We start from the raw sequence: 12,392 nt of genomic DNA, 5'->3' as shown, positions 1-12,392 counted from the left end.
TTAAAAGGGCCAAATCACACATTTTTTATATTTTCAAGTGTTATTCTTTATTTTAAAATTTGGATATCGGAACATTAGTTCCCGAGATATCAGTGATAAATAAGCAAGGTAATCACTGAAAAAAATCAACTTTGTTAGATTAAATATGAAAACAAATATTTTCGGTTTTCTAAACTAAAATATGTGACTTATGCAGCTTAATTTTTTTTACAATTAAGCAAGCAATTTTCTTTTGTTTCTGATGTTAAAGTTGAATTAATCAATTCATCCTTACAGATTTTATTTATTAGATTTTTTGTTTGCATGAAAATCTTAAGCTCTTAAGTTGAAGTTCACAGAAATGTTCAACATTCGATTCATCTGTTTAACACTTGTATCGAAAAGAAATGAATACTGTAGAACCTTTTTGAATGAAACTCTAGAAATTTTGAACCACTTTACATGGTAAGCCCAAAGAATCGTTGAATGGAATTGATGGTAAAGTATACGGAAAAAAAACTTTCTATAAATCCGAAAGAAACATCTGCTTAAATAAAATTGAATTCAAAATTTCAACTCAAAATTAATCAATAAAACGTTTAAAGAACCAATAAACCCACACCAATTAACCATCACTTGAGCAGTGTCCACTGCGGTTGATCCTGTAGTTTAGTACTTCCCCTTCCAAGCCTCAACGCTAAAGTCCTCTCGTCCCGAAAGGAAGGAAAAATTATTGCAACCGTTTTTCGTCATCGTCGTCACTGGAGGGTGTGGGAGGGGTGGAATAGGGCCACCGCCTTGCTGCCCCAGCGATGGCTTTTTATTGCTGCGGGCATTTTATTATCGTTATTATTTTTATCGCTCGAATTTTCATGCTTCGTCTCTCTCTCTCCTCTGTCTCGTAGTGTTTTCATTACATTTTTCTGGACGTCTTTCGGAGACTGGCAAACTGGAAGCGAAATTGTGAGGAAGAGTAGCTAGTAAAGTAAAAGCTTTTCTTCTCTGCCCACTTCTTCTGCCGAATGTCTATAGTAATAGAAAGCTCTGCGCTGCAGTACCGCTGACTAGAGACTGTGTGAAGTGGCTAGCCGGTTGTAGTTGGATGTGGTCAGACTTTTGCTAGGCTTTTGTGTCCCTCTGTACTGACCAACAGCGTGTGGGCTTAAAGGATAATTGCAAGTGACGTTCACTAGCGTTGTCGTATCGAGCAGGGAGACAGTTGTTTCGCTCGACATTCTATGTGGCGTAAATTTGCAATGTTGCGTGAAGCTTTTATGAGCTCATAAAGCTATATCGTAAATTTTCCATGCCACACTCTGCTATCGATAAAATCTAACTGATGTACTAAAATAACTGCGAAAACTTAATCAGTTATCCTAGAGCAGTATTTCCTAAAATTGAAGCTTGCGCCGAACTAGTGGGGTTTGACAAATTTCTGGATAAGGTCTTGCACCAACTAGGGGAAATATACCAATTTTAATCACTCTAAGCCGTTAGACCAATTCTCATCACTTTTGCCGTTTTCCGCTATTAAATCAACATTTTCAGATGTTTCAACAATGGAGAATTGCTTGCTCACTTTTATTTGATCTATTTTTTAATTTGGAACAGAAAGCTGTAACTCATGATTAGGCTTAGTGATTTTTCACGCTCAAAAATTGCAAATTTCACGGGGACCATAATTTCAAAACACCAAATTTCACGGAAATTTCGCGGAACGTGAAAAATGTTAAAATAACTTTGAAAAACTTATGTTTAAATCACAGCAACTACTTTTTATGGATTATTATTCTTCAATAAACTATACAAATCTCCACTAAATTTGAACATGACATAAAAAAAACTTTTCCTTATTTCCAAAAAAGTTATATTTTGAAACGAAGTGTAGGTCATGCATATTCTCATTTATTGAACTGCTTTAATTTGCATTTGTTTAATCATTTACATTTATTAAATTTCATATCAGAGCAAAATTTTACAACCTTGTCCAGTCAAAATGATTGACAGAGTTTGAATTTTCTGCGAGTTAAAAATATTTCTTAAGATTTTCATCTTATTTTTCAGAAACAAAATTAAAAATCAATATGCAAAAATAATTTATTTAGTAACGAAATCTTTAAAATTAATATTAACAGAAAACAAGAAAGGAAGCATTTTTTAACTTCAACGGGAACCATCCACCTAAATAATCATAGAAAAGTTAACAAAACTCAGAAAAATAATTCAATTTAATAAAATCTATGCAATTTTTCAAAACAATATCACATCATACTCGTTTAATCAATTTTAACATGTTTTGGGTGAAAAAGCCAACATTTGTAAAAATTTAATCAAATTATTAATGTTATTTTGCTGTTGATAACTTGATGATTCCGAGAATATGTTTTCTACTTTGAGTGATTTCTGTAAACATTATTTAAGTATTCGCAGCATTCACTTCGCAGTAAATGTTGTCACAATTTCATGTTTATGTATGTTTTGCTAACAATTCTTCTAGTGGTTCATAATTGAGAACTAATAAAATTAACTTAAAAAGTTTATTTATATTTTATAGATGAAATAATTGATAAGTTGTTATTTCAAAGAATTGATTTGAGAAATTGATAAATTTCACGGGATTTCAAGGAAATCTTCAAATTTCACGAATTTCACGCTGTCCGCGAAATCGTGAAAATTCACTAACCCTACTCATGATCAATGTGCTTATAGGCCGATAATAGAAATAGGCTGAAAAAGGGTATAGTTCCCTTAGTTTGATAAAGTTAGTAAAATGTGCAAACAATGTTTGAGAATAACTATCCTAGTGTCTTTAAAATTTAATGGATTCAGGTATTGTTGATACTTCCTTCTCTTAAAAAGAAGCAAACTAAACGCTTGAATGCTTTTTGAAAATATAATGAAACTGTCAGAAATCAAATATGACAAGACAATTGTTAATGGCTTAATAACAAACCAAAAAAAGTACAAAAAACTTAATCAAGGGTGCACAGAAACTAGGGCGTCCAGTTTTCCCAGGTAACAGGAAAAATTAGTTTGAATCCCTGGAAATTTATTAAACAGTCATAAAATCTGTGATTTTTTTTATATTTTTTATGTCTTTCAAGCTTAAAATCATAGAATTACTCAATACAATCAAATGGTGATGATCTAAACTTCAACAATGACAGCATTTTTAGATAGCTTTAAAAAAATTAAAATTGATTTCTTTGTTTATTTGGTGTGCCATGAATTTAAAAAGATTATCATTTTTAATAAAACGTGATTCAAATAAAATAAGTCTTTTGTATTTACAGATTTTGCTTTATTTATTTCTTTGTATATGACATAACTATTAAAGTTTAAAAAATTCTATAAAAATTAAAAAGTAAAACTAACTTAATCCACCTATGTGGTTGGAGCCTTCCTCACAACAATGGCTGTACACAAGTTTCATCTATTTTTTAGATCCGGCTTCCAAAAAGTACATCGATATCACTTAAGTGGCCATATCTCGATACAGGGTTGCCAGATCTTCAATGGACTAATTGGAAAGGTCTTTTGATTACCTAACCAACGATGAGTCGGATGATGGATCTGGACATAGTTCACATACATCAGGGTGGCCACCAGATTTCGATCTTCAATTTCCCGGTTTTTTCCCGGTTTTCTCCCGGGACCAGAAGGAATTTTCCGGAATGTTTTTAAACCAAATTACAATGTTTTTTAGGCTAACGTTAATATCATCATACATTTTGAACGCATACATTTGGTTCAAAGTTTGAATTCCTCAAGAAAGCTTTCAAATCTTGAGTAAAAAGTAATTAAGTTTTAAACGAAGCCGTTTTTATTTGTTATCAATCAAACCTCTAATTTTCACATTATTGGGTTTTTTCATCAAAAGTCTTTTTTATTTTTTAAAATAAGATAATTTATTAATAGAATTTATTATTTTGTAAAATAGATTTACAAAAATACATTGTTATCAACATTGATGTAAATGCGCGTTAATTTTCTTTGAATAGAAGTTTTGTGAATTCAAAAAGAACAATTCTTCCAAGAATTATCAATTTCTGTGATATTTTTTTTTTTTGCTAGAATTATGTGAGTACTTTCTTTTCGACCAAAAAAGGTCTTTTTGCATCATTAGTCTAAACAAAAATGTAAACACTTTGGCAGCAGCGCAGGAAAAGTGCCATACAAATGTAAAAAAATCGACAAATGTAAAGAATCGAACTTTCTTTTTAGAATAATTTTAATAAAAAATACTTTCTTAAAAAAACCAAAACACATAATGGTAAAAACAATTAAAAAATTATCGTGCTGTGATTGTTTCAACAGTACATAAGGCGGGTACACATTTTATTTAAAGTTTTTGTTGCCCCGAGAAATCAGGGGACAAAAAATTATTATTTATTTTATTCATAAAACATCAAAATTTTAATGGAAATTTAAGTGCAATCAGCTGAAATTTATTTAAAATGCATTCTCTTGCGTCTAGAATCATTTTTAAGCATGTTTCGATTGATTTAATAATCTCTTGAATTTTTGAAAATTTTCGATCTTTATTTTTTTTCGTTCTTTTTTTTTGTTTTCGTCAAATCTTACATTTTTTGAAGACTAATGATTGCAAAACAACTGAACTAGCGTAAAATGCATTTTTAACACTTTTTGCATTCAAATGTTGAGACTATGGCTTGTTCTTTGAATTTTTATATTTTTTTCAGATTTAAACATACTACACATACTTTTTTGAAGTTGTAGCTATTTTCAATTAAAAAATAATTCTATTTTATCTCTAAAAAATCAAATGGTTGTGAAAATTCTTTACTGCATTCTTTTTTGAACATTTTTGATCCATTCTTTTGTTGTTGAGATACAGGCCACAGATATATTAACTGTTATGTTGTTTACGTACCATGATATCCATATTTTCCACTTTCAAAAAAATCCTAATTTTAATTTTATGCAAAACTAATATTTTAGCAAAGATGGGGTAAATATCCGCCATTACGGGGTTTTTCTTCCGGACCCCCTGAAACCGCTCGTGGTACCCCCAGGGGTACATGTACCCCAGGTTGAGAACCGCTGGTAGAGCAAACATTTCACTTTATTAAAAAAAAACAAATTCGCCTGGTAAAAGTGTCATAGGATACAACAGAAAAAAAATCCTAGCCAAGAAGCATGAGTCTATCACACAAATTCAAACATAGATTTCGCGAATTCTTCATTTAGAATAACAGGAATAATATTCTTATTGAGAAAAGAACATATTGAATACATTAAAGAGGCTTTTGTCAAATTTTAACGAAACTTAAAATATTTTCCCGGTTTGTCGGTCGAATTCCCGAGTTTTTCCCGGTTTTCTCCCGGTGGATAAAAATCCCGGTTTTTTCCCGGTTTTCCCGGTTTTTTCCCGAGGTGGCCACCCTGACATACATTTAAGTGAGATCCGGCTTCAAAAAAGTACATAAATATCACTTAAGTGGTCATAACATGAGACAGGGTTGCCAGATCTTCAATGTTTTGGACTTGTTGGAAAGGTCTTTTGATAACCTAACCAACAATAGGTCGAATGGTGGATCCGGACATAGTTTACATACATTTAAGTGAGATCCGGCTTTAAAAAAGTACATAAATATCACTTATGTGGTCATATCTCGAGACAGGGTTGCCAGATCTTCAATGTTTTGGACTTGTTGGAAAGGTCTTTTGATTACCTAACCAACGATGAGTCGGATGATGGATCCGGACATAGTTCACATACATTTAAGTGAGATCCGGCTTTAAAAAAGTACATTAATATCACTTATGTGGTCATATCTCGAGACAGGACATTTTTATACATAACTTTTGAACTACTTATCGAAACTTCAATCTGTATAAAACTCGATCTATGGGACCCTAAACCAAGTCGAATGCAACAGGTTCGGGTCAAATAGGTTCAGCCAGTGCCGAGAAACATGAGCTAGTTTGTTGGTCACATACATACATACACACACACATACACACACACATACACACACACATACACACAGACATTTGTTCAGTTTTCGATTCTGAGTCAATATGTATACATGAAGTCTACGTCTACGACGTTTTTATACGAAGTTCATTTTTAGAGCAGGATTATAGCCTTACCTCAGTGAGGAAGACAAAACAGGAAGCAACGACAAATAAAAGGACACCAGTTCATGAAATATTTTAGATAAGTTTCGAATTTCATGTTTTAAATAAAACATATTTCACAAATTATCTTTAAGAAACAGTATTTATAGATTTTACTCGGTTTGTTCTAGAGGTCGTATCGAGGTGCTACGATTTGGATGAAACTTTCAGCGTTTGTTTGTCTATACATGAGATGAACTCATGCCAAATATGAGCCCTCTACGACAAAGGGAAGTGGGGTAAAACGGGCATTGAAGTTTGAGGTCCAAAAAACATGAAAAATCATAAAATTGCTCCCATTTGCGTAAAACTTGATCAATTCCAACTCTCTAAGATGCATTCGAAAGGTCTTTTGAAGCACTTCAAAATGTGCTATAGATATCCAGGATTGGTTTGACTTATTCTCATAGCTTTTGCAAATTACTGTTAAAAATTGATTTTTTTAAAACCTTAATATCTTTTTGCAACAGCCTCCAACACCCATACTCTTACAGGTCAAAAGTTAAGGAGTTTCATAGACTATACGCCTATGGTTATAACTTGTTGGTCAATTGCATTTTTTCTCATAGTTTTTCGATTTTTCTATGACAAACATCACTACCGCCAACTTAGGAAATCGGGACTACAGTCTTAATAGGTATAGGAGATTTTAGAGCAATAAATTTGTAAATCAGAGTGCTAATTTTATTGTTCTGTTACTGATTTAACCGAAATCAATAAAAAATCAAAACATTATGCAAAAAATTGGCTTAAACAGCTGTCTTAATTAGTTCAATTTGTCATGATTTACCAGGATGCTGGTGTTTGATGAAACCTAATTAAATATGATTTTATTTACCACATTTAATATGCTTAATTTATATAAACATAAGACCCAGTCTTTATTAATTAAAATATTCAAGGCGTTTGGCATTTTGCGAATCTGTAAATTAAAATTTAACAATGTTCCCTAATCAGCCAAATTAATGCTGATATATGCCGAATACAAATTTTAATGCTTTAAAATTCTTATAAATTACTAAGTATTAAACAGTTTATCTTTTTACACAACCAAATCAGAATTTTCAGATCAAAATTAGATATTTTTTTAAATTTTGAGAATTTCCAATACATAATATAAAAATTCCCGGCATTCTGAAATTCCCAGTTTTGGAAAAATCCCGGGATTCTGTCCAGGAAATTTCCGGGATGGACCCACTACTACCATCCAATGAAAATGTTGACTTCTTATTCCAAAATTGTCAAAAATAATCTTGGTGGCAGTTCAAAACGGCATTTTAAATTTGAATATTTTAAATGGTTTGAAGATATACGTATGGAATAAACAAAAAAAACTATAAATTAAAAACACCCATGGGAGATTTATACGTAGAAAGTTGTGTTTTACTTTCCTGATTGTGAAAATGTTCGATTCAAAATGTTCTATCGGTGAACATTGCGTTTTTCCATGGTAGGAGGCGCATGGTGGCTCAGGTAATTTAAATATTTTTTTAATAAGCCTTATTGTATGACGGGTTTTAAAATGTTTTACATTTATTTTACCTTTAGTTAGCATAAACTGTCAAAATAAATGCTTTTTATCATTTTTTTTTATTTGGTACCATGCGTCTCCATTAATATGAGAAACACATTTTTGCCTTCCTCACTGAGGTAAGGCTATAATCCTGCTCTAAAAATGAACTTTGTATAAAAACGTCGTAGACCCACCTTCATGTATACATATCGACTCAGAATCGAAAACTGAACAAATGTCTGTGTGTATGTGTGTGTGTATGTGTGTGTGTATGTGTGTGTGTATGTATGTATGTGACCAACAAACTAGCTCATGTTTCTCGGCACTGGCTGAACCGATTTGACCCGAACCTGTTGCATTCGACTTGGTTAAGGGTCCCATAGATCGAGTTTTATAAAGATTGAAGTTTCGATAAGTAGTTCAAAAGTTATGTATAAAAATGTGTTTTCACATATATCTGGATCTCACTTAAATGTATGTAAACTATGTCCGGATCCACCATCCGACCCATCGTTGGATAGGTTATCAAAAGACCTTTCCAACGAGTCCAAAACATTGAAGATCTGGCAACCCTGTCTCGAGATATGTCCACTTAAGTGATATTTATGTACTTTTTGTAGCCGGGTCTCATTTAAATGTATGTAAACTATGTTCGGATCCACCATCCGACCCATCGTTGGATAGGTTATCAAAAGACCTTTCCAACGAGTCCAAAACATTGAAGATCTGGCAACCCTGTCTCGAGATATGTCCACTTAAGTGATATTTATGCACTTTTTGGAAGCCGGATCTCACTTAAATGTATGTAAACTATGTCCGGATCCACCATCCGACCCATCGTTGGATAGGTTATCAAAAGACCTTTCCAACGAGTCCAAAACATTGAAGATCTGGCAACCCTGTCTCGAGATATGGCCATTTAAGTGATATTTATGTACTTTTTGGAAGCCGGATCTCACTTAAATGTATGTAAACTATCCACCATCCGACCCATCGTTGGATAGGTTGTCAAAAAACCTTTCCAACGAGTCCAAAACATTGAAGATCTGGCAACCCTGTCTCGAGATATGCCCATTTAAGTGATATTTATGTACTTTTTTGTAGCCGGATCTCACTTAAATGTATGTAAACTATGTCCGGATCCACCATCCGACCCATCGTTGGATAGGTTATCAAAAGACCTTTCCAACGAGTCCAAAACATTGAAGATCTGGCAACCCTGTCTCGAGATATGGCCATTTAAGTGATATTTATGTACTTTTTGGAAGCCGGATCTCACTTAAATGTATGTAAACTATCCACCATCCGACCCATCGTTGGATAGGTTATCAAAAGACCTTTCCAACGAGTCCAAAACATTGAAGATCTGGCAACCCTGTCTCGAGATATGGCCATTTAAGTGATATTTATGTACTTTCTTAATCCGAATCTAAAAAATAGATGAAATTTGTGTACAACCCCATCAAATCAGCCATTGTTGGTAATGAGTGAGGAAGGCTCCAACCACATAGGTGGATTAAGTTAGTTTTTCTGGAAAACATGATTTTCACCGATAGAATATTTTAAGTTCATTTTATTCTTAATCAGGAAGTCGAAACACAACTTTCTACGTATAAATCTTTCACGGGTGATTTCGATTTATAGTTTTTTGCTTCCTCCATACCGTTAGATACATTGCTTTTAAAAACAGAAGAAACAATAAATAAACAAAAATGCCTTAAGTTTTGTATGCATCTTCGGAATCCAAGTTCAACTGTAAAATTTAAATAGAAAATTATCATTGGTTTGAATTCTATAGTTTATACAGCTAAACATTCAAAAAATTGCATTTGTTCAATAGGATTTTTTTCGTTTCTAAAAAAAAGCCTTGAAACAACTTTATTCTAAACTATGTTTTTCCTGACTTAAAATTATAGAAAAACACGAGACTAATATAAGAAATGAAGCATTTTTTGTTTTCATTTGCGTTGATTCAAAGAAAACTTGTTCATTTTTCTAGTGCTGGACAATGAAATGATTAATGATGAACAAAAAACAAAATAAACTAACTTATTTTACTTTGCATTTTTATAAATATTAAAATTAATTTTAGAAAAGCAGTGGCTGAAATAATGAACAACTGAACTCTGGTAAGAAATATTATTGCATGACGACTCCATTTTAGTTTTTTCAATATTTTATTGTTTTTTTCATATGGGAGATTTTTAATACGAATAATCTTTTTTTGCAATTCTATCGTAAAACTTCTTAATATTCTTATCAATCTCTAAGGACGAAACGGCCATCTCTTCTCTACCAAAAACAACAGAATCGAAACGCATTTCTGTTTTTTCAGCACACAAATGAGTGCATAAAAGTAGAACTAATTCTTGTCGATGCTGTTTTGATGGTTGACACTTGTCTTGGCGGCTTAAACAATGAAAGGGAGGAGGCTAGTCGTTGCAAACTTTATTTAATATCTCATTTAGCTTAAGGCCGAAAGACAACAAATTTGAGTTGAGATTGATAATTTTGTTGTCCTGAAAACAGGTTTGAATCAAAGTTAAAAGATTAATCAAAACAATTTTGTTACAATTAACAAGAAAAATATGGAAAATCGTAGATTATTACAGCTTAAATAACATGTTTGGCTTTCGGTCTGTTTGGGGAATCAAAACACTTGTATGTTCTCTTCATCCGACGTTTCGACCCGTTAAGAGAACATACAAGTGTTTTGATTCCCCAAACAGACCGAAAGCCAAACCTAACCTAAAAATTTATTGATACGGTCGAATATACAACAAGATTAAAAAACATGACAAAAAAATATTCTGATAATTAAAAAGTACGCGCTTATCTTTTTGCGTAGCAAAACGTATTAACTTGCTCCTGGAAAAGTCATTAACGTTGACATACCCGTCTATCAAGCAGCTTATTTTCTCGTCCGTTCAATTTCCAGCTAAACAACTCGCCGATGAAAACAGCGCTGATAGCACAGTGAAAAAATATATATTTTTCGAAAATAGAAAAAGTAAAATGGTGATAAAGTATAAACATGCAAAATTGTTTTTGGCTAGACGAATAAAAAAAACTTTTATCTACTTTTTATTTTTTTTACTGTTCAACAAAACCATCAAAACTCCACCACCCACGCTTCTCGCGTGGAATTTACTGAGCTCGTTGGGCGAGAAAACTTTCCAGCCACCTTGCCAAAGTTTGTCAAAACTAATTTGCTGAAGAAGGTTGTGAAAAATAAGTGAACCAAACACCCCGCACAGAGCATGAAGTGAAGGTGAAATTAGGAAAAACGTGAGATAAATAACGAATTTTCTTTTTGACTCGTTGGTGTTTTTTTTTTTTTGGGAAATGTGTGGAACGGGGGAAGAAAATTGCCACCCACCTTTCTTCTCAGTAATGATGCTAGCGGCGTATCCGAATTCCCTTAACAAGAATGCTCGCCGATTCTGCGAGGGAAAGTTTTCCTCCTGATGGCCTTTCCGGACCGATTTCCCAAAATCCCAGCAGTCCACTTGATTGAAGGTGGTGGCGCGCACAAATATTTTCGATTATGGGCTCGAACTCCTGGTTAACTCACACTCCGGCGGAAAATGACCACTTTGAGGGAAACTTTGTTCCGAGAAACTTTTTCCCCAATCTTTGGCCGCACGAAACGCTTCGGTTGAGCTTCTCAGCTTTGGCAAGAGAAGATATCACACAAAATACTACACGATTGGACACACTCAGTAATTGCCACCCTCTTCCTACAGGACCAAGTGGGGTGACCACGACAACAACACACCACCCACCGCACAGAATTCCTCTACTCTGGATGCTGCGTAACGTTACGCGAGTCCTTGCTTTGGTTCCACTTCGGACTCTTCACTCTTCCGGGCGAAACACGCTATCTTTATCCTTCTCTCGCTCTCTTCGCTGCTTCTCTCCCTTTTTATTACCGTGAATACGTATTCCTGGGGCACAAACTTGCTTCTCACTCACTCCCGCCTGTCAAAGCACAAATCGATGACGACGGAACACAGAAAACACGGAACGGACAAGCTTCCGGACGGTCTGATTGCGACCGGAACGCGCCTTACTTCCTCTTCCGGGAGCCCAAATTGGCAGCAAGAGGTGACTCCCTCTGGGGAAGGTCAGATCAGAACACACACACACACCACCTGCTGTCACCCTTCCAGCAAGTCAAAATCCACAAGAGCTGAGAAGAAGAATCCTCACTGGTGATACCACGCCCGCGACGACGAGTTCCGCTGGTTCAGCATCCGAATGGGTCGAAAATCTCTGCAAAACTGAACCTCCGTCGGTGATCTGCTCCGAGGACATCCTCTGGTCCTGCACGATGGTCCAGGATGAGAGAGAGAGTTTCGACGATAGAGAGTGAGAGGGAGTGTAGTTGACGAGCCTCACACCCTACCCGGCCAGAGCCGAACCTGGTCAGGGGTGCCAGAAAAGTGGAAACTTAAATTTTACTCAATACTCTGAACATTCATCACTACTCATTACACATTACTCATTACTCATTACTCATTACTCATTACTCATTACTCATTACTCATTACTCATTACTCATTACTCATTACTCATTACTCATTACTCATTACTCATTACTCATTACTCATTACTCATTATTCATTACTCATTACTCATTACTCATTACTCATTACTCATTACTCATTACTCATTACTCATTACTCATTACTCATTATTCATTACTCATTACTCATTACTCATTACTCATTACTCATTACTCATTACTCATTAC

At 34.2% G+C, this 12,392-nt stretch overlaps 1 protein-coding gene across 2 annotated transcripts in view; it reads right to left on the bottom strand.

Moving 5' to 3' along the window:
* Nucleotides 1–11,930, bottom strand: part of LOC120428131 (uncharacterized) — a 481,672-nt gene extending 469,742 nt beyond the window's left edge. For both annotated transcript variants that reach the window (XM_052708221.1, XM_052708222.1), the window contains exon 1: nt 11,016–11,930. The gene's annotated coding sequence lies outside the window, so the exon portion shown is untranslated. The remainder of the gene's footprint in view (nt 1–11,015) is intronic.
* Nucleotides 11,931–12,392: the final 462 nt, after the last annotated feature.

This window comes from Culex pipiens, chromosome 2 (genome assembly GCF_016801865.2).
Source record: "Culex pipiens pallens isolate TS chromosome 2, TS_CPP_V2, whole genome shotgun sequence".
NCBI lineage: Eukaryota > Metazoa > Arthropoda > Insecta > Diptera > Culicidae > Culex > Culex pipiens.
This window is presented reverse-complemented; position numbering and strand designations above follow the sequence as displayed.